The sequence below is a fragment of the Pogona vitticeps genome, chromosome 6 (assembly GCF_051106095.1).
Source record: "Pogona vitticeps strain Pit_001003342236 chromosome 6, PviZW2.1, whole genome shotgun sequence".
NCBI classification, from domain to species: Eukaryota; Metazoa; Chordata; class Lepidosauria; order Squamata; family Agamidae; genus Pogona; species Pogona vitticeps.
The window spans coordinates 13550958-13575000 of NC_135788.1; the positions used below are offsets into that span (position 1 = coordinate 13550958).

The window sequence follows — 24043 nt, forward strand, 5'->3', positions numbered from 1 at the left end:
TCTGGAGATGACCTGAATGGATATCTAAGCCTATGGAGGAGCAGGCTGTCCTTTGAATCAACTCTGCTAACTCCACATAGGGTTTTTATAGACAGCAGCGAGGACTAAGATTGCCAGGTTTGAGGGTGTTGATGAAGTTTCAAAGAACCGCTATGTTCCTCTGGGTTTTCAGGAAGGAAGACAAATCTCAGTTAAAACAATGTTATGGCCACCGTGACGAGTAGTCACGATTTTGGCCCTCAAATCTCAGGGAATGCAAAGCTGCTGACCTGAAAAACTTAACCAATTGAACTTAATTGGTGTCGGCAATTTATTCTCCTTCAGGGTGACCATGAGACTTTAGGGTGACTTTAGGACTAACTGTCCTCATTTTGAAGGGCTCTCGGCAGACATTCCTTATCTGAAGGCAATTCTCAATCTGAAGGGGTGCCTGGACTAAATCCACTTTAAAGATCAAGAGAAATAAAATCGGGAGGTCCATGAGATACTCCTTCAACAATTTACATCTGCATTTTGCACCTATGCTTTAGCACATTCACAGTTCCTGGTAGTTGGTGTCTCCTTCTTTTCTTTTTCTTTCCTGCAACATACAACAACAATCCTGTTCTCCAGTGAAGCCAGCCTAGGGTGTTTTGAAAATGGTCTCTTTTTACCTGTGAAGGATCTTAATGCATACTTTGTGCAGCTATTTTTGCACGCATATGGAGAATATCTGATCTTCTAAGTTTCTTTTTTGGGTGAGGAGTCCTAGACTTCTTTCCTCTGAAATGAGCATTTTCCAGACATTGGGACTGGGGGAAGGGGGCTGTGTCTGATATCCATGAGCAGAAATTTAGAAGTTTTTGCACCTATATATACATTTTTTCCGTACTCACCTGCTGTATGCCCTAATAGACTGTGTTTAGGCACAGAAAAGCTGGTAAGCTTTCTCCCTTCAAAAAATGAGGTTCTGATTAAAATTCTTAGAATTAGAATAGCCCACAACAAGCTTGACCAGGTTATAGCTTAATAAAGTTGAACCCTCACCCTTTTCTCAGAAAAAGAAAAACAAACAAAAAACACACACTTCCCACCCCATCCATGTTAAATTACCACTGCTAAACTGATGGGATTGCACTTCCCAGTTTTCTCTTAATTAATGAGTGCCAAAGAAAAATAACACTGCCATCCTCGGCTGAACAGCGCTGATGGTATCAATGTCCCAGCCACCTGTCACATCTGCCAGAATGCAGAGTGAAAGTTAAGTCTGAAATACTGAGGTACATTATAATGAAGACTTAGGGGAGAGAAAGATAGAAAGATGAGTGCTGCCACTTCTAAACTTGTGTTTCAGCCATTGTAGAATTGATGCCTATAAGTAAGTGTAGCTGTCAGCTAGGATTCCACGAATAACTTTATTACCTGGGGGATTTCTGGGCTCCAGCCAAAAATATATCTATATTTAATTTTCTCTTTAAGAAAAGTTACCCGAACTTGGAATACCTAGAAGACACTGAGAGTGAGACACTCACCAAGAAGACAGAAATGTGTATGGCCATTAAAGAATGGGTTCTAGCCCTATAGATATGTCTACCTCAGCTTCCTTTCCCAGCTGGTTTGCCCTACTGTTCGCCTACATTTAGAACCCACATCTCCTCCAATGAGTCTCACCCCACATTTTTCCCTAAAAAGGACCCAAGGTGACTTACATCATTAAAAGGTGATATTGCAAAGCTAAAAGCAATAGATATACAAATTTTCAAAAGAAGCAAACAAATATCACACTAAAAATGGTCAACAAAATCAACACCATAAACAGATTTGAAGCAACAAGGCATAACAATCCATTTAAAAAGCAAAGCGTGCTGCTTATATACCACCCCATAGTGTTTCAAGCACTCTCTGGGCGGTTTACAAGTTAATTATTCAGGCTACACATTGCCCCCCCCAAGCAAGCTGGGTACTTATTTTACCGACCTTGGAAGGATGGAAGGCTGAGTGAACCTTTAGCCGCCTACCTGGGATTGAACCCTGGGTCATGAGCACAGTTTTGGCTGCTGTACAGCAGTTTAACCACTGCACCACGAGGCTCTTACTCAACGCTCTTACTCTTAAAGCCCCTCTCAGACAGCCAGTCACTAAGGGAAAGCATGTCTGAACAGGTAGTAGTAGACAGGAGTACTATTACTCCATTTGTATTTTCACAACAACCCTGCGAGGTTTGTCAGCCAGAGAGAGTGAATAGTTCACGGTGATCAAATGAGTTCCACAGTCCAGATTATTTGTGATGGTGGGTGGTAGTCAGGAAGCATATTTGGCATGAAGACGAAAACTCCACATGGAAATCCCTCTATCGTTTTGCTGTGTTGTAAATGGAAAACTTGGCAAAATTTCACATATTTCAGAATTAGGTCTGAGTCCTTCTGTTGAAAACACAGCATCATTAGAAACGGTCGTCATAAGCTTGCAACAAAAATATCCCCCCGTTAGTCTATTGTTTTTTACAACTGAGTGTAGATTAATTGGAGAGAAGTCTGCCCAGACTTCTAATACACTGTAGAAAATATTGATTCCTTTTTTTTTTCACCACCTCATTGAAAAGAAATGCGGTTGGCTGCTTTTTGAGTGTAAAATGGGTAAAGGGAAGGTTTTTGCCTGCTACCTGCTTTAAATTCAGCTGAAGAGGTCGTGACCAGATAGATATTCATCCATTAAAAAATAAAAAAATAAAAAAACAGAGGGACTTGAGAGAAAGCCACAAGCCTGGATGTGTGCGTGTCGTGGAGTGAGGCAAGGGGAGTACTAGCCTGCAAGTTAAACAGAAGGAATATAAATAAGGTAGATGTATCATTTTGTGCAGCTCATTTACTCAGGGTAGACTTTGGGGAATCCATATGGTAAAACTATTAAATACACACACACACACCTCTTTAGCTGCAGAAAGTAAATGTGAAAGCAAGGACCAGATTTTCAGGCCTAGCAGGGAAGAGGGGTTGTGAAGAGGAAGGAAACAGCACCAAAAATAATAATTAATATAATCACAGTCATTCTCCTTCCAGCATAATGAAGGGAAGTTGCTATCTTTTCGAACCCTGAATGTTTGAATACGGGACCCATAAAAATGGAGTAAAGAGCCACTAGACTGCTGACTCGATACTATAAACTGGATTTGGCAACACAAAACCTAATTTAAAATATAGTTCATTTAAAAAAAGCACACACATTAGAAATTTTATTATTGGTCTGTTTAGTCCAAGAGCTACTTTCTTTAATCACAAAACTCATGAACAGCCCACTGGACCCAGCTGAAAGTACGGTTGTCCTCCTTTTCTAAGATCCGATGTATGCATCAGTTCATCTTTAGCAGCCTCTGCTCCTCATTAAATGACAATGGCGGTTAGGTTTTCCAAGGCTGAATATTCCTCCAAAACTCTCATACCAATTCCGTTTGGTCTCATGCACAACCACACTGCAAGCCCAGAAGGACTGGTGGATGGTTCAGAAGGAGGACAAACAAACAACCCAAAAAATATATATATCTAAGGCTAAGCTGCTTAATTTTCATGAAGCTAAGGACCAGTTTGAGCACATCATGAGAAGGCAGGATTCTCTGGCAAAGACAACAGTGTTGGGAAAGGTGGAAGGCAGCAGGAGAAAAGGAAGATCAAGGACGAGACAGGCTGATTCCCTAAAGGAAGAGCCCGAAAAACCGAGAACAACCACAGGCTTGAGTTTACAAGAACCGACTGGGGCAGCTGAGGAGAGGACATTTTGGAGATTGCTCATTCATAGGATTGCTGTAAGTCAGAGATGGCTTTACGGCAACAGCAACAACAGGGAACAATTGCCCCTGTTTTTCACAAACGTACATTTACTTTATTTATTATTTATTTATTTTATTAGATTTATACCCCACCCATCGAGACCAAAGTCTACTCTGGGAGGCATTACAATTTTTTAAAAACAGTAAAACCAATAAACATGCAATAAATCCAAGATGTTAAAATTTGAATTTAAGATACAGCAGGAGGGAAAGCCTGCCCAAATAGCCAAGTCTTAAGAAGGCCCAGTTCCTCGTTCTTTCTTTCCGGACCTCCCTCGGCGTTGGGCCCCTCAGCCGCCCGACCTGGCTGGAACGAGTGACTCTGGCGGAACAGGGTGGGAGAAGGCGCTCTGCCAGATATCAAGGTCCTAAACTGTTTAGGGCTTTGTATGTAAATCGTAAGAACTTTGAAATCAACGCGGAAACGAATGGGCAACCAATGCAAGGTGGCCAGCGTGGGGAAAATATGTTGGTACCTTTTTACCCCAGTTAGAAGTCTGGTCACCACATTTTGTATCATCTGAAGTTTCCGTGTCAGTCTCAAAGGCAGCCCCACGTAGAGCACATATTTAGATGCATATATAAAACATCCACACAAGTGCAAAGATTCAGAAAAGGAAACAATCTCACACAGTCCAGGTAAGGAGAAGAACACAAAAATCCTTCATCCTTGCCCACAAGGTGCTGAACGTAATAGAGCTGCATATTGCCTCTTTAAGAAGCCCTCAAATCCACAAAGTGCTTGCAGTTCATGTGCACATAATTTAAAGGGATGCTCTCCAGAAGAAGTTTGAGATGTGCATTACCTTCCCCAACGTGAAGCAATTCTGGGCCTATTCAGTTCATGTTTTTACCTTCTTTAAAATCAGATGTTGCTCTTCGTTCCTGGAAATTTAAATAAGATTGAGCAAAGACATCAAGGGATGTACAGTCATGGCAAAAAATATTGGCACCCTTGCGCCAATTCTGTCAGAAAATGCAACCCTTCTCTCAGAAAATTGTTGCAGTTGCAAATGTTTTGGCACTCACATGTTCCTTTCTTTGGTTTGTGTTGGAACAATTAAAAAAACCACAATTCTTCTGGGAGAACGTACTGTGGACAGATGAGACAAAAGTAGAGCTTTTTGGTCAAGGACATCATGGCACTGTTTACAGAAAAAGAAATGAGACATTCAAAGAAAAGAACACAGTCCCTACAGTCAAACATGGTGGAAGTTCAAAGATGTTTTGGGGTTGCTTTGCTGCTTCTGGCACTGGATGCCTTGACTGTGTGAACGATATCATGAAATCTGATGATTACCAAAGAATTTGGGGGCGCAATGTAGTGGCCCGTGTCAGAAAGCTGCGTCCCCACCATAGGTTATGGGCCTTCCAGCAGGACAATGACCCAAAACACACTTCAAAAAGCACTCAGAAATGGTTACAAACAAAGCGCTGGAGAGTTCTGAAATGGCCAGCAATGAGTCCAGATCTGAATCCCATAGAACACCTGTGGAGAGATCTCAAAACAGCAATTGGAAGAAGGCATCCTTCAAATCTGAAGGCCCTGGAGCAGTTTGCAAAAGAAGAGTGGGCCAAAATTCCAGTAGAGAGATGCAAGACACTCATTCATGGTTACAGGAAGCGATTGATTTCAGCTATTTTTTCCAAAGGGGATGTTACCAAATACTAAGTTAAATATTAAATTAAGTTTCTGAGAGCAGGGTTGCATTTTCTGACAGAATTGCAAGGGTGTCAATATTTTTGGCCATGACTGTAAATCTTTGCTCATTTCCTTCTCAGAGGTGACAATAATAATAATAATAATAATAATAATAATAATAATAATAATAATAATAATAATAATAATAATAATAATAATAATAATAATAATAATAATAATAATAATAATAATAATTTATTGTCATTGTAAGTATATACACAGTATACCATACAACGAAATTCACAGACACCCAGAGACCAGACACATGCACACACATAACATTCCCCAAACACTCCCCACCCACTAGAAGTCCCCCACTAAAAATACAAACATGTACACCTCAGGCCAAGTAACACAGTCCAACTAATTATTCACTACTGATGGTCTTTAAGCTCATTATTAATTGCAATTATAGCTCTAGGATAAAAACTATTTAGAAAACGTGTGGTCCGAGTCTTAATTGTTCTATATCTTCTGCCAGACGGTAACAGTTCAAAAAAGTTATAAGCAGGATGGGAAGAGTCTCTCAGGATGCTGTGTGACTTCCTCAGACAGCGGGATGTGAAGATGTCATCCAGGGTTGGTAGCTGGAGCCCGATGATATTCTGGGCAATTTTAATGGTTCTCTGTAGAGCTTTTTTGTCCGCTACAGAGCTACTCCCAAACCATGCCAGAATGCCATAAGTTAGGACACTCTCAATGGTGCTACGGTAGTAGGACAGAAGTAAATGCTGTGATAAATTTAACTTCCCGAGCATTCTCAGGAAATACAGCCTCTTCTGTGCCTTCTTTATTAGCATGTTGGCATTTATAGTCCATGAGAGGTCCTCTGAGATGTAAGTACCCAGAAATTTAAAACTACCAACTCTCTCCACTTCCTCACCGTTTATGTACAGTGGTAAATGTACATTTCTCTTCCTCCTAAAATCAATTATGAGTTCTTTAGTTTTTTTGATGTTAAGTGTGAGATGATTTTCTTTACACCATAGTATCAATCTATGAATTGGTTACAATGAAGAATTGTAAACATTTTCTTCCTGCTGGCCAAAGTTACATATGACAGCTGTGCATTTTTCACATTTTGGGATTATTTATTTGCTTATTTGTTGGCATAAAAATCACAGGAGTGCTTTTTGCTCAAAACCTTCGGTCTTTTGCACCCAAAGTTTAAATTTTTTTGCAAAATACATTTTTGTCCAAAATTTAAGTTCTTTTTCATGCTAGACACCACTTTTTCTCATTCCATCGAGGTCCGGTAAGATGGCCTATTAACATATGAATCAATGTTTTTAGATGCATGAAATATAATAAGGAAAAATATGCAAAGTACATTGACACAAAATACAACAGAAAAATCCAATAAACCCAACATTATCTGACTCAAACAATAACTTATATCGTGGGCTTGCTTGTCACCTCGAGAAGAGGAAGAAGGGGCAAACCTAAGAAATTTAGTAATCCATGGCTTAATATTTAAAAAAAAATAGTTTTGTTTCTCTTTGGAAGGAGCAACGCCAAACATTTTGATACAGATCCCAGCTAAGTTTCATATTTTGCTCTCCCCCATTTCCCCCTGTAATAGAAGACTGGCAGACTTTGGTAGAATAAGTTCCCAGTTTTTTTCTAACTTACATAAGCAGTGCCTTCTGCTGCTCTGCATGGAGATTTAAGACACTTCTGTACCAAGACAATTCTGCATATCCGATTACAGCATTAGGGTAAAAAGGGTTCAGCTGTCCAGAAGGTTTTGCAATTTGATGATATCATAACCAGGGTGTTATTAAATCTCACAACAGCTGGAGTTCTGATTCCAGCCTAGCAGTGATCCCATTGAGATATTTGGTAAGGGTGGATTTCCGGCGTGCCTCCAGCTTTTTATTTCCTAAGTATGAACATTGTTCCTGAAGTTGGAAGTGTCACAACAACTTTATTGCGACTTTTGAAAGAGACCCATATTTTGAACGCAAGCTTTAAGAACTAAACTAACTAAATCCAGTTTCATATTTTATTGGAATAGAATTGGAAGAATGTGTTTTTTTTAAAAAAAAAAAAAACCTGCATTCTATTTCCAGCAAATGAACCAGGACCATGATTTAGTACACTTTGACATGATTAAAATTATACCAATTAAGATGAGAAATTACAACAACAGAGAAGTCAATCACTGCAGTTTGGTGGTGACTAGAGCAAGAATTACAATGTTTGTATTACAAAGTTTAATGCGTTCCAATACATTTCCCCTACCCGTTTAGCGACGATTTCGCATAGCAAGGGCGGGGCACCACTGTACTGTTCTCCCCATGGGGCTACCCTTGAAAAGTGTTGAAAGCCTGAGAGGTGTTAGAAAGTGCAAAATGTGGCCGCCAGAGTGCAATCTGGTCGGCTCTTTAGATACTGTATACCAGTCATGAATCAACTGCTCTTGATCTTAATTTCTTCCTGAGATTAAGTCAAAGTCCTAATTTTGAAGTACAAAAGTGTAAACAGCTTGGGGCCAGGAAATCTGAAAGATTCCCTTTTCCTGTATGTGCCTGTCTGGAATATGATATTTTTAATAGAGGTAGTGTTGCATCCTACCACGTACACAGGCTGGGGTGGTGTTTATGTGAAACAGGACATTCTTGTTAGAACCTCACGTGTTGGTCTATGGTGTCAGTGACTGCAAGGAACTTTTCTTGGCTGGGTTGGGTGTCTATCCATCCAGCACTAACGAATCATTCCTTCCAGCCTTTGAATTCAAGGCTGTTGAGTGCATTTTTCCCTTTCTTCCATGGGGTTCTGGCAGCTGTTTGTTTCTGTTGGTCTGTTTGGTCGATTACTAGTATGTATGCAGTAAAGAAAGCAGTATACACAAGTCTGTGATTCTAAGCAACTGTTAGTATTTTATTTTATTTATTAATTAATAAAATTTATACTCCACCCATCTAGACACACGTCTACTCTGGCCGGCTAACAATAAAAATTGAATAAAAACAGTATAATAATATAATATAATAGTATAGTATAGAAACACTTTTTATTCTTTCTCCTACAAAAGTCCATAGAGTGAGTCATTGAGACTTAAATTGTCAATTAATAAAAAGAGGGTGGAATTTGAAGCTGTCCTCTTCTGTGGACCTCTGTACTTCTACTGTATAGCAAAAAAGAGAATTTTACCAGAAATTCAAAACTGTGCAACATTTTTCAGTAGCAGCAGCTGAACTGTATAACTCCCTTACAAGGAAAGTTTATTTATTTATTTATTTTTATTTATTTATTCTATTTATAACCTGCCTATCTGGTCATTGCGACCACTCTAAGTTGGGCCAGTTTTTATTTTTAATATGGTCTTTGTTGTATATGAGTCCTTTTAAATAAATGTTAATCTGTGGTGAACATTCATAGGAGAATATCAGAATGGTAATAGCAGAGAATAGCAACTCACCGTTTGCAGATATTGGATGGTAAGTCTCTTGAGAATCAGGCCAAGCTTAACGAAACCTTTCTATAAGTACATCCACATGCTTCGGAGTGTTTTTAAAGATCTAGGACACTGAAATGTAGATTATGACACAATGATCTCTAAATGACATCATTGTCACAAATGGTTCCCACGCTAACGGAACAATCACCTAAATGTCTACTGTGGTGCTGTCACACATAATAAAGCTAGCTGCCAGCTTGAAATTGGATAATTAAAAATAAAAATAGAAGGTAGTCCTCAAATGGAAATCCAGTATGAACCTGACAGCTTAAGAGTCATAAAGCTTGGTATCATGAAATTGTTTTTATTGCTACCATAACCCATATGAAATATTGGTTCCGCCCAAAGGAGTGGTACTAAGAAAGAGTGGGGCTGTGAGTAAGAGAGATGAATCAGAAAGAGCAGCAGAGCTGAAAAGGCCAGAGCTGGTGATGCCATTTAGATTGCCAAGGCCCGTGCTAACTTAGTCTAAAGTTTTGAAAACTCTGCATGCGAAGCTGATTCTTCTAGGTTATCATACCCAACCCAGTTGAGGAAGCTATCTTGGATTTTATTTTTTCTGAATTTGAATTGCAGTTCAACAAGCAACTTCTGTATTGGTCCTGTTGCCAAGGTCTTGTGTGCACAAATTGTAGCCCTTCGTTGCTGTTACGATCGCTCGTGTTGTCTGTTATATAACCATGAATAAGAAGAGACTGATTTTGTGAAATTGTCTTTGCAAGGTTCATCAATAGCTATCTAAGTAAACCAGTGGTTCTTAACCTTTGTTACTCGGATGCTTTTGAACTGCAACTCCCAGAAACCCCAGTCAGGACAGCTGGTGGTGAAGGCTTCTGGGAGTTGCAGTCCAAAACTCCTGAGTAACCCAAGGTTAAGAACCAGTGAAGTAAACAAACAGGCCCATAGAACTTAAAATTGTTATGTTATTACATAGCAATGGTGCCAAGGTAATGTGACTGATTGCACAACTAGGAGAAGACTAGAAGCACAACAGATGTTTGAGGAAGCAGCCTTCACTACTTGCATGATTGTCCTTCCCTACACAATCTTGTAAGGATCTCTTGATCATAAAAAGCAATTCAAAAAATATCCAGAGATAGTAGAGAAAGCTTGAAGTTGAGGGAGGAGGGGAGGTGTGCTGTGGTTAATCAACATTACGTTATGCTAGCCTACAAGGAAATGGGGTAACATTCCATCATATACCAACCCACTTTAATCACCGATTCACAATGATCTGAAAACAATGCAAATAATTCTGTTGGCCAGATAGCAGGTCTTTAAAGAGGATTTATCATTAATAATTCCTATCCTAATTTGCCAGGAACTAAAATATCAACAAAGCAGACCATATGACCCAACAAAATGGGGGGGGGGAAGATCCACAGATGAGCCATACTAAATTCCTGGGGGGGGGACCAACAACCCCACTTTAATGAATATTTTCACGAAAAGGATGACCAATATGCAAAAAGAAAACAAAGAATCCACAAAACCCCTCAAAATCTCACCCAGCAAGGAGAGAACTTTGAAAGCCTTCTGTAAGAATGAAATAAACAAAACTTTATATCACTGTCCATGGAAGAGAACAAGAAAGAGAGAAATGGATGTCTGCATTTTGGGACTCTCTTTCGCTGTGAGGTCTACCTTGAGGAGCCCCTCAGAATGAGCTCGGGCATCACCAAGAATCCAGGAGAGTGTTTAAACACAAAGAAAGCCCAAGTTGAACTTTCCAAGAGATTCAACAGGTCAAAAATATTCAGACAGTATGAAGCATTCCATGGCTTCGCTACTGCAGATTTTCGACTCTGCACTTTTAATTCAAACCCAAGCCTCAATTCCAGCCATCACGAACATTTATATCAACCTCTTTAAAAGTCCCAGTTATTTCTTCCCATGCCCTGGTTATTTGTCTTCATTATTTTCCTTTTTGCAACAGCAGTCAAAACCTCTGTGTTTTCTCACAGGTATTAGATTGCGTGGCTGCGGCCAAATTTTACAGTTGCAGAAGGCATTAGCAGCCCAGGCCAGCAGGCGCTTCGCCTCCGATTCAAGATGATTTTTTTCCCCATTGCAACCCAGCTATTTCTATCATTATAGTAATTATCTGACATGCTATGGTTTTTCACACTGGCTAGAATGTTGGCCTTTCTTTCCCTCTTCCTTTTCATTCCCTCCCATTTAACTTTGGGCCAGGAAGAAACATACCCACCCTACAGTCGGACAGAAACAGAAGGCATTTCTCAAACTCTGGGAGACCCGTCAATCAATAACACGCTCCAACACGATACAGTATGATTAGCAGCTTTTTGCAAATCCTGGCTGCAGAGACATGGAGTCTGATCTCCTCATTGTTTCATGCCAATCCCTTTGCATTCTTCCTTTTTAAAAAATCTGGCCAATTCTTTACCTGCCTTCTCAAAAGGTATTAGGCTTGTTCGGTTATTTAGAGACATGCCATAGATATCCACATCAAGCAAAGACAGATGCCACTTGGACAAGCAATCCTGCCATTGTGTTTTTTCCCTATTGAAAGTGTTTCCCTAAAAGGTCTTAACTTGCACACATTCCCAAGAATGATACAAGTTTAGGAATTTCAATAAAACTGGGTTTCCCATCCTCTGCTCCACAAACCCAGTGAGAATTCACTTGTAATAGCAGGTCCGGGGGAAGTAGCTAAGAATGCAGCTCAATGAACAGTTCTGCCCATCAGTCCTCACACTGGATCACTACAAATGCATCCAATGATGTTGTTGTTATTGTTTAGTCGTGTCCGACTCATCGTGACCCCATGGACCAGAACACGGCAGGCCCTCCTGTCTTCCGCTGCCTCCCAGAGTTGGGTCAAATTCATGTTGGTTGCTTCGATGACACTGTCCAACCATCTCATCCTCGGTCGTCCCCTTCTCCTCTTGCCTTCACACTTTTCCAACATCAGGGTCTTTTCCAGGGAGTTTTCTCTTCTCATCAGATGGCAAAAGCATTGGAGCCTGAGCTTCAGGATCTGCCCTTCCAATAAACACTCAGGGTTGATTTCCTGCAAAATGGATAGGTTTGTTCTCCTTGCAGTCCAGGGTACTCTCAAGAGCATCCTCCAGCACCACAATTCAAAAGCATGAATTCTTTGTCAGCCAGCTTTCTTTATGGTCGAGCTCTCATCCAATGATGAGAGCAGGACAGACCTGAGATCAAACTCATCCAATCAACAAGAACCAGACAAACCTGAGATTGAACTCAGTCTATTAAAGACAACATATCACATGTACTTTCATAGCACAAGCAGAAAGACAACATGTCCCTTTTGGCTCTGCAGTTCTAGGATGATGGTGATGATGATTATAGGCACATGTGACAACCTAGAGTCACCATTCTAATTGAAAAACCCTGATGGGGATACTTATGGATCACTATAATATTCTCCAAAGAATAATGCAGAATTGGATGAGAGAGGTCCACATGAACACACACTTCACCATAGGTTACTCATGACTGGATGGAGGGGTGCCAGCTTGAAATATTGAGATGAAGTAAGAAATGAAACATTAAAAACACTTGAGGGGGATGGGTGGGAAAAGCGGTTTGGGAAAAAAGCCAAATCCTGAAAATGCCAGTGAATGCATACAGTGACCAGATGTACTGCCACACATACCAGGGCACCCTTCAGGTGATGCCAGGGCCTCAGTCTCCAGGAAGACCAACACTCATCCCTGCTTTGAGACACATACACAGGTGATTGGAGATGTCCCCATGGCCTGGATAAGTGGTTCAGCCCAGTTCAGTGCAGCACCTGCGCAAATGTTATGCGGGTGCCACCCACTCCCCTCTCCCACCTCCTCTGTGCACTCATCCATTTCCCAGGCAAAGTGTGCTTCCCTCCCTGCCTCCTCAGTGCAACAGCCCACTCACTAATCACAACACATGCTTCCCTCTTCTGCCTCCTTTGGTGGCCACCCACTCAGATGAGGAGGTAGGGCAAAGCAGCCTACAGCACTGCCTTTGAGTGAGCGGCCATTGGAGGAGGGAAGCATGTGCTGTGATCAGTGAGTGGGCAGTCATACTGAGGAGGCAGGGAGGGAAGCACACTTTGCCCAGGGAATAAGTGGAACACTTGTGCAGGCGCTATGCTGAACTGTGCCAAACTGCCAAACTGCCGTTCATGCCCATCTCTACTCATGGTCATCTCCCTACATAATAGGAATAATATGGAAGTAGTGGTACCTTTTCTTGAACTGCATGGTCAAACTGTGACTCATTCAGCATCACGAGTCCCAGTGTACTCCCTCTCCAGTATGCTTTGGGTGGCATCAGCCAAAACTTAGCCTTATATAAATAATTTAAAATTCTAAGCTACACTGCTGGGGATGTGTCGGGAAGGTGGATATTGGTGGCAGTAATGCGGATTGGCAGCAGAGAAAGTTGAACATCCGCCAGTCCTGACAAGGCAGAGAAGGTGCTGTGAATATTCAGGGTGCAAAAAATGAGTGACAGGTTCTCATTTTCTGCATCAGTTTCTGAGAGCAGCTGGCAGGGCACTGTCACTGTTATTTATTCTCTCCCACCTTTTTTTCCTTTCTTCAATAAAGAAGAGAAAAGGTGGGAATCAGCAGGAAGTCTTGTGTCTGAAGAGCACCGTCTCGTTTTGATGCCAAAGGGGCATCTGCCTAAGCATTTGGCTGCTGCAATTGCAACCTCAGGTATCTCATAGTTTCACTGCACAGTTGCTATTTATAACAGCGGAGCAAAAACCCCTAAGAATTTTTCTTCTCTGCAAATATTTTGCTCACTGCCTAAGAAACTTGGGCCTTCTGGGAATCTTTTGACAACCTAAAGTGGGAGCTTGTGACCACTCCACCTTTTACTCCAAACTTGGCAAGAGCGATCCAAAGTTCCAGATCCTGACCCTCAAATAGGTTGAACACCTTAGAAACCTCTTTTCAACGTTCCGACCAAACTCGGGAACCCATGAAATTGGAGTCAACTTTCACCGATTCCTTCCAGGGAAAATACTGGTCTCAGTGGGTGATCTTGGGAGAATCACACTGTCTTTGGTTCAACGACGTCTCAGAGTTGTTGTTAGAAGGAGATCGCTCTATGTTGCTATGAGCCATAGACACATTTCTTTGGCCTTCTTCCTCAACGGCATGATCACAAAGCAAAACCTAACAGACATCGGAGAGTGCGGAGAATTTTTAATTCTCCCAAATTGCTACAATGAGGGAAATCATCCTGCCAGTGGTAAACTTTCAGAAATTATAAGACACACCTTTCCATAAGACGCACCAATTTTTTAGGAGAAGAAAACAGGAAAATATAATCTGTTTTCTTCGCTCCATAAGACACACAGACTTTTCACCCCCCTGTTTTGTGGGAAAAAAGTGTGTCTTATGGTGCGAAAAATACGGTAAGTAATTTCCCCATGGCTTGTCCACAACAAAAGGGATCTCAAGGAAGCCTTGGAAACTTTAGAGTGGGAGGGGGGGTGTCATACTTTTTTTTAAAAAAGTGGCATAAAGTTGCATAACTGGAGTTCAGCCCACAGTATGATAACTTCTCAGATGAAAGCACTCATGTGACTAAACCAGCAGGAAGAAACATATAAGTCTGTCTATACTTCACTAGCCTTGTTGCATGGCTAATCATAAGTAACAATTGGAAAGAAGATGCACTACAAATATCTTAATAAATAAAGATGCCATTCAGATGCGGTTTTGACACTCCTTCCATTTTTCTAAAGTAGTGGCGGACATGTTTTTCTGACCCTTATATGTAGTATTCAAGAAACAGCACCATCTCTTTAAGACAGGCTGCAACTGGATCAGGCTAAATGCCATGGCGTCAAAGGGCAGTATGCCATTTAGAGCAAGCCTTGCCTCCACACATACAAGAACCAGGACAAGATACACTGCACCTGAAAGGACAGCTCAGTGGTTTAGGCATTGCAGAGACAGAGGTTGGGAGTTCAATTCCCCACTATGCCACCTTGACAGGGGCCGGGTTTGGTGATCTATAGGGTCCCTTCGGCTCTGCAGTTCTAATTTTATTATTATCATGCTACTCCAGTTTGGCCCATTCCTCTCTTTCCACCTCCATGCTCCTTATCCCGCCCCTCCACAGGGAGCAGAGAAAAGCTGATTTAAAAAATAAATAAATATTGGTAAGTGCCATAGCGCTGAATTGGCTTGCCATTCAGATGACATAGACTAGATTTTACAGAAGAAAAGGAAAGAAAATATCCCTGTCTATGTCCTGTAATGTATTCCGCTCTGTGGAATTTTCTTTTAATTAATTGGCATGTGTCAAACCTTTGTATTGTGGGGGGAACGCAACAGGTGATCACATTTGCTGGAAAATGAGCCAAAAAATATATATATCCCCTGCCAGTGACCCAAAAGGGTCCGGAGGGTCATGGGAAAGAGACAGGCTCATTCACAATTACCAACTTATAGTGACCCTAATAGGGCTTTCAAGGTGAGTGAGATATTTAAGGCATGGTTTTACCAGTTCCACACCTCAATGAGCTTTCATGGCTCAGTGGGGATTTGAACCCAGACCTCCAGAGTCATAATCCATCACTCTAGCCACTACATTGCACACCTGCAATTAAGTCAAACCAGACCATCCAAACAGAGGGACAAAATTTGGGATAAATTTTAATGTATCCACCCCTGTTGTTTCAAATATATCTACAGGGCCATCACTAAAAATCTCATTAAATCTTGATTTAGTTGGACTAACAGAAACAACATTCTTTGAAATATTATTATTATTATTATTATTATTATTATTATTATTATTATTATTATTATTATTATTATTATTATTATTATTATTATTATTACTACTACTACTACTACTACTACTACTACTACTACTACTACTACTACTACTACAAGATAATACAAATTGAGATTCTGCATTCCTTTGAAAAACAAATCACCTCCTAAATGCAAGTGAATCCTGAACCCTTGCTGAGTTCTGAAATCTAGTACAAACAATCTGGGCTGTCGTTTTAAATGGATATACACACTTTTTCCCCCCACTTCTCCCCAAAGTTACCTCCTCTTAGGACTCTTAGGCGAAGCAGACTTATTAGCTAAATTTATTTATGATGACAAAAGGGAAACCATGAAGAAGAAAAAACACCACCCCGCATTGCGAATGGTAATTTATTCTTGATAAGTAGTAAATCAGCAGGACTTCACTGCCCACATGGGGGACTGCAGTTAAATAATTAATGATAAATAAGGAGCCTCAGTTTTGGAGATTTTTCTCTCTTTTTAGTGGTCTGGAGCTCTTCTTTGTACATGAGCTCATTTGACAAACGTGCGTGCTGTTTATCATAATGATAACCTCGCATCCTTGCTGCGTTACAAAATAAACGCCCTCGCCATCCCAGCAGTTAACGCGTGGGCTATCCACGGTCAGGTTAAAGCAATTATTCATCCGCTGCCTGTGAGGGGTTTGCTTCGTATTCTAAACTGATGTATCACGGAGTATGACCAATTCATCTCACGGAATTGGATTCAGATTTAGTCACACGTAAAGAGGTATTAAAATCAGTGGGACTTAAGTTGGTCATAACTAGGCATGGCATTTTCGCAGTTTGAGGACTACAACCCCCAGATATTTTCAGGAATCCTCCCCAGACAGATTTGCAGGGCTGCTGTCCAAAATTTCCAAAAAATCCCATGTCTAGTCATGACTAACCTCCCTCCCAATGATTTTGTTGAACCACCTTTTAATTGGTCTAATGTGGCAACCAATTAATAGTTTACAGTATGCATGGATGAACTGGCAAGTTTTGGGTTCCCTGTGTTTCTTCTTTCTCAAGCCTCAGTTTCTTTGCATCTTTTTTTTTCTTTGCATCCATGTATATTTTATGGTGCTGGAGGAGACTCTTGAGAGCTCCCTCAACTGCAAAGAGAACAAACCTATCCATTTTGAAGAAAATCAACCCTGAGTGCTCACAGGAAGGACAGATCCTGAAGCTGAGGCTCCAATACTTTGGCCATCTCATGAGAAGAGAAGACTCTCTGGAAATGACCCTGATGTTAGGAAAGTGTGAAGGCAAGAGGAGAAGGGGATGACAGAGGATGAGATGGCTGGACAGTGTCATTGAAGCTACCAACATGAATTTGACCAAACTGCCAGGAGGCAGTGGAAGACAGGAGGGCCTGGTGTGCTCTGGTCCTTGAGGTAATGAAGTGTCGGACACGACTTAACAACTAAATGACAACAACATATTTTATACACAGTTTTGCTTAGCATAATGCATTTTTTCCCACTCATGTGCTTGAGAAGAACGCTGGGCTTAGGTCAGTTTTAATGACTGGAGTTAAAAGCAGGGTAGACAATAGACCTGTCTGATTGCTTCCTGACCGTGCTGATCACTGAGGTCTGATCTATTGCTGGAGAGTTTAAAAAAATTAATTTGGGGGACTGCACCTCCTAAAATCCTCAACTCAGGACCAGCAGTGGTAAGTTTGCTTTGGTCAGTGGTCATCATGCTACTTGGGCTGTTCTTCAAGTGGCCATCTAAGAAAGGCACTTGGCCCATCTCTGCTTGCTAGTCCCTCTGAATTACACATGGAAGAATATATTTGCACACATACAAACAGGCACTTTCCCACAAGATGGAGCAATGGTGTGTGGTTATTCGCTCTCACTCTCTTTCTCTTTCACACACACACATACACACACACACTCCTCTTTAGCCAGCCACTAAGTTACTGTGTTAGTCTGACAGATGGGACCTGAACAGGAAGAAGAGGGGAGAGCATTGAGGCAATCCTTTGACTCAGTGTCTGGCAGGGTCTGAGCAACTTTCCTGTCAGCAGAATGCAAAACAGAAGTCCCATCTGGGGGCCTCTTCTCCCCCCCAACTCAATGTTTTTCCAACTCTGAGTGCACAGCTGCAGGATGCATTTCAAACTCATGGGCTGGGGAAGGACATGAGAGAGCATGTGTGCAAAGAAGTACAGTACATATTATTCTGGATGATTCAAAGAACACTGAGCGTAAATCAGTTCATCTCAGTTCATAAAGATGCTGCTTCTCCCCTTCTATAACTCCTCTGGCTCAATCCGTCGCTTACCAGGCCCACTTACCTTTGTGATCTTCGACTGATCTTCCAATCCTGGCAGCAGTTTAGGCTTTTCTGCTCCACCCTCTTGTCTGATCTCCCACTCAGACAAAAGGGCAGGGCAGAGAAGTCTGTGGTGTTGCTCATGCCTGGGAGGTTAGCTGAGGAGGTGGGAAAAGCAAGCAAGCTGAGCCTAGTGAGTGGCATGGTTGACTGAGGAGGCAGGGAAGGGAGCAGCAGCCCATCGCTAGTCATCATGCCCATCGCTAGTCATCATCATAATTCTTTATTATACTCGCAGACCGGCAAGATTATAAAAAGACAGAACATACAGAAAACTCCTATATGTAGTATATGAATCCTTCTTTCAAGGTGATTGCAACATTTTCTCTCTAGTTCTTATGGCAATCAATAAAAATTTAGGCTCCCTGACAGTAATATAAGTGGATGCATCCTCTAAACAGGACTTAAACAAATCAGTAGGGCTACCGTGCAAAGAGACATCTATTAGTTGAGAGATTAACTTCTTTCTGCAGTGTCCATCTGTAGTGGGTTCTTTTAATTTTGATACCATTAGCTTACCCATGCAAACAAAACTTTATTGCAACACCTCCAATATGGAGCTTGCTGCATTTCTGTACGCCTCTGTACCTAGCTAAAAAAGAAACCACATATTTTGATATAAGGCTGTGGGGGGGGGGAGTGCCCAATGCCCAGAGCTGCTTCTAGCAAGATTGGAAGGAACATTCAAGTCTACGTTGCTAGAGATGACATGGAAAAGCTACCCCCTCTGAGTTGATTCTGCAGCCTGCCCAACCCTCCTGTGTTGGAACTTGCTTTAAACATGGGAACCTTGTTTGCATGTCTGGTCATAGATTTTGCAATTTCTATCTTTCTTCTACATCACCAGTCTTTGTCAACCCAACCTAACAAAGATTCCTGCTAGAATTTAGTCAATAATAAAGGTATCATCCACCCCTATGCTTGGACTGTGTGCAAAGATCACGCCGCTTTTTTCTTTTGTGTCGGGCTGTTCCGGACAGACTCTGTACACAAGGAGGGTTCAAGGTCCCATTTTTGGAATGGAGAACCTTTGGTGTGCTTATATATCAGGGTGACACGCTAAGTTGGTGCCAGAGCTTTCCAACTGGTCTTCCATTTACAGAGAGGATTGGTAACAAAAGGGAACTTCCTCCTTTATCTCCTTTTCCTCCTCCCCTTCCTCCATTTCTTAATCCCTGTCGATTTCATAGACTGTTCAGGGGAGAGACAAATTTGTTTGGCACCTCAGATAGGACAAGAGAGATCTCCAGGAAGCCTCATGGGTCAGCACATTCCTTCCTGATCCCTGTGAGATCACTGGTAGACAAGTCAAGCCTATGGCTGGTTTCAGTTACCTATGGTAACCAGCTTTCCACATATTCAGTTGCCAACACACCATGCAAGAGAATGACATTACTTTATGCCCTAGCCCACTCAACTTTGTGCTCCTAGATGTTCTTGGACTGCAACTTCCAGAAGCCTTCACCACTAGCTGTGCTGGCCAGGGCTTCTGGGATTTGCAGTCCAAGAACGTCTGGAGATCCAAGGTTAGGAACCACTGCCCTAATCAAATATCTTCTTAAGTCCAGTATATATTCTTGACTTTTGCTGATTTAAAATCTGCCTTGGATTCTACTTCTTAGCATTGTTTATGGACTAAATATCTGCCTTCATAAGCTACTAAACTTTATTATGTGATAGGTTGTGTAAATTATATGAAATTATATGACATGAAAAACATGGTAATCCTTGTCCTGAGCTTACTTACCTAAAGGCAAGGAATCTTACAGGGCTTGAAAATTCTTCATCAGGGCATCTCATCAAAAGAAAACAGCCTAAATAGACAAAAACAAAGAATCTAGTGAGAATGTTTTAATATCCCTGAGTCTAATCTAGCTACAATCAATCGGATTCAGCCTGGAATTTTAATACAGGAGTAAGCAGAAGCTTGAGAAAGACTAGCTAGAAAAGACAATAATGCTAGGAAAAACTGAAGGCAGCAGGAAAATGAAGAAGACCAAGTGTGAGATGGATTAACCCCCTTAAAGGAAGCCTTAGCTTGAGTTTATGAAAACTGATTCGAATTGTTGAGGACAGGACATTTTGGATGTCACTCATTCATAGGATTGCTGTAAGCCAGAGGCAACTTCACAGTATGTAACAAAAGCAGAAAGTGAATTTCAGTTGACAGCATGAGCACGGGTGATCTGTAGTTGATTGGCAAGGAACATATCCCTTTCCAATTGCTCAACAATACAAGCACCCATTGCTGCCAATTATAAAAGGTTTATTTTGTCTAAAAAGACAATGAACTCCTTTGTGGTAGTTTGAAGCAATTCCTGAGCACAGAAGTGTTTAAGAAGAGTGGCCTACGTTTCACAACAGGGACTAGATGTTGGGTCTTGAGGTTTCAGTAAAAAGAAAGTAGATTCCACATGTGTGAGCCCTAGCTACTTGCTGTGTTTCTACCTTATAAAAGGTTCAGCTTATTTTAGAACTCTGTAAGGCTGGGCCAGGATCCTTCTGCAAAAAGGATTTCACACAGCATTACTACGAGCCATAGCTAATTTGAATTCACCAAGAAGGCTCTAAAATACATTTCCATGCTCACAGCTATGAATCTCAGCCTCTATTAAATTAGAGGTCATTCCTGCTGAATTAAATATAGTGGTAAAGCCTGTGGCTCTTAAGAGTCACACCCTTTAATTCCCTTTGGGATAGAATTATTTTCAAACGGACAACCAATTTTGTGTTGAGTGAAGATCAGAAGAGGGATCTGACAATATCTTCCCAATTGTTTTGAATACAGAGTTTTCTATAGCTCAGTGGTTTAGGTATCTAACTGCAAAATATAGGTAGTTAGTTCTACACACATTCACTGCCAATTCTGGACCCTTCCATTTCTGCCTCTGGCTCCACCCGTTGAAACCATTCTGCCCATCCCAAACATTCCCCTAAAGAATATGTAGACTTTGCTGGGGAAAAACAACAACCCCCAAATCTTGGCAACCACCAAGCTAAAGAAATAATTGCCAAGATTCAAATATTAGCATAAATTAGTAGCCCAAAGTTAGTGCCAGCTGAATTTACACCCTTGTAATCTGGAACTGAACATGGTTTATGAGACCTGCTGCAAAATATTGTAGAAGAAATAGGTTTTCTAGTCATGCCATTTCTATTGTTTTCTTTTATCCCAAACACATTGGAGAGCAGATGTCCTACACATTCCTTCGTCAACTGTGTGACATCCCTCTTCCTCTGCATGGGTCATGATGTCATGTGACATGTCTTCACCTCTAAATGGCCTCTGTGATGTCCGAGTACACACCAATGGATGCGATTTTCCACTACTTCATATGTACCAGCTGCATAAGTCACATCGGCATAGAAAAGAGTCCATGACTGAAATCTTGTCAAGTAAGGCTACACCATGTAAGTCTGGAGAGATCATCAGCCATGGCTGTATTTTGGAAACTAAAAGTTGCCTATGTGTGTGTCCCCCACATACACACACAAAGGTTCTTAGGGCCTCTTAGGATTCCTTTGGTCCTGAGGAAGCCTTAGGAACCACAGTTTGGGTGGAGGAAGTCTTAAATATCTGGAAACCTGAATATCTGAAAAGTTCCACCTTCTTATCACGAGAGCCACTAAGCTGCAATAAATAACCAGCTTTATTATGAATGTATCAAGCCTAGTTAATTACAGGTTTCTTTTGCATCATTATTACAATGATTCCTGTGTTATGCATCTTCCACGCTACTGTGAATCATGGGTTATCTGTCATAGAGCTGAAAAGGATGTTGGAGCTGCTTCTTAGTAGGATCCTGGCCAATCAAGGATTTATTTATTTATTTATTTATTTATTTATTTATTTATTTATTTATTTATTTATTTATTTATTTATCTATCTATCTATCTATCTATCTATCTATCTATCTATCTATCTATCTATTTATTTATTTATTTATTTATTTGCTGCCCCATTAGTGCAAAGCACTATTTGGGGTAGTTCACAGCAAAATTAATAAAAACACCGCCACAAAGAAATTACATAAAACCAATCAACGGAGTCAGAAAGACTGGCTCCTCATAGTTGATTTCCTGGTCAGAGTGGACACTTCAAAGGAGCATTGCTTGGGACAATCTGGTGGAGCGGGTCGGTCTCCTTGGAAGAAGGCACACTGACAGGGATCTTGCAGTGAACATAATGACATTATGTTGCCTAAGTTGCCACATAGATGACCAGATTGGGTGGCATGACCAAGAAAAAAGAAAAAAGAACAGCTCAGCCTCTCTTCAGAAGGCCTATCTCCCTGCACTTAGAGCCACTGGAGAGGGTCAGAAGGAAGGAGATGATTGGCCACATGCTGATCATCGCCTTCATATCACCAGTCCCTAAAGTTCTGACATTGCTTCTTGTCTCCCACCACAACCCTCATATTCAGTCCCCAGGATATGGGGTGGTGTGAAGGGATGTGTGAAAAGAATGTGATGCTGAGGGTGGAGCCAAAGGGTTTGTCCCCACTATCACCCTCATATGACAGTAACCTTGTGTGTGAACGTTGCATCTCAAAATAAGGTTTTAATGTTAGGGAAAGGCTTTCTAGATGGTTCTCAGTGGTGCTTCTAACCCACCAGTGATCATATATGTGGTAAAACGCATGGCATTATTGAAGGAAATCACAGGAATTCAGGCCAATACCTCTTGAACAAATGATTTGTTTGTCTCTTGACTAAAGAATCTCTGAAAAAATAGAGAGAATCTGGATGTCTTCTGATGCTGTTTAAATGCATTTCCTTCCTAGGGCACAGTATATAGGATAATGTATGACAGGAGGAAAATGTTACAGGCTATTGCTCACGTTATCTGTCATGTGAACAATTCAAACAATAAACAAATAGCCCAAGTATTCAGATATTGCTTCCATGTTTTTCTGTAGAAGGAGGAAACTTTACAAAAGAGAGAGAAAGACTAATGTCTATGGATTATCTCACTGAACATCATAACATAGCAATGGGCTATTTCTTATCCCCTCATACTATAAATGTCCAACACAATTTGTAAATGTTTTCATTTGTTGAGCATAAACATTTGTACAATGTCTTTGCTCTCATTACTTGTTCGTGAAAAATCACGGGCTGCTTTCCTGCCTTCTTTTCCCTGAGAACCATTTTAGGAAACACTCAAGTGCTGAGGTTCCTAAATGCCATTTTTCATATGTAAGCTACATGGTCATCTGTTGTGCAGTAAATTTTTCTTCCTTGTAAAAAGTCAGCTGTGATGCACATGCAACAGGGAAGACAGACCCAGTACCTGAAGTGGGTTTGATTGCTTCTTGGCATTCCATCAAAACCTGCTGTAGCAGGAAAGGTTCCCCAACAGTCCATTCCATCATAGTTGGCCAACATTTGGATAATGTGCAGAGCTTGGAAAGGCAATTCCCTGAATCCTCAACATGGATGGCCACTGGAAGCTGCTCCAAAACTCAGTCTTCAATTGCTAAATCCTATTACTCAGTTACGCAAATAGCATAATTTTAGATGCAAATTGCCCTAAGTTGTTAAGTCTCCGTACACATTGTATCTTGCACACTAAGTTGACTTCATATGCAACAGATATCTGCAGAGATTTCTTAACCTATGACAGTCAGTGCCTAAAAGTTATACCAATTGTGTAGCTGTGCAACACAAGCCTAGTGACACAGTGGTTAAACTACAGTATTGCAGTCAACATTGAGTTTGATTCCAAAGGGCTTGGCTAGCCGGCTTGAGGTTGACTCATCCTTCCAACCTTCTGAGGTCAGTAAACTGAGTATCCAGCTCACTGGAGGAAGAGGGCACTGTGTAGCCTATGTAATTAGATTGTAAGCCATCCAGAGAGTGGTTTAAGGGCTATGGTGTGGTACATAAGCAGCACACTTTGCTTTATCTCTGCAACAGGATTTTAGCCAGTAT

General features: G+C 41.1%; 1 long non-coding RNA gene across 1 annotated transcript in view; it reads right to left on the reverse strand.

Annotated features, from left to right (window-relative positions):
- LOC140707972 (uncharacterized) overlaps positions 1–24043 on the reverse strand; it is an 83747-nt gene that overhangs the window by 49214 nt on the left and 10490 nt on the right. Inside the window, exon 2 of the long non-coding RNA XR_012088097.2 lies at positions 19857–19923. This is a non-coding gene — a long non-coding RNA (uncharacterized LOC140707972). The remainder of the gene's footprint in view (positions 1–19856; positions 19924–24043) is intronic.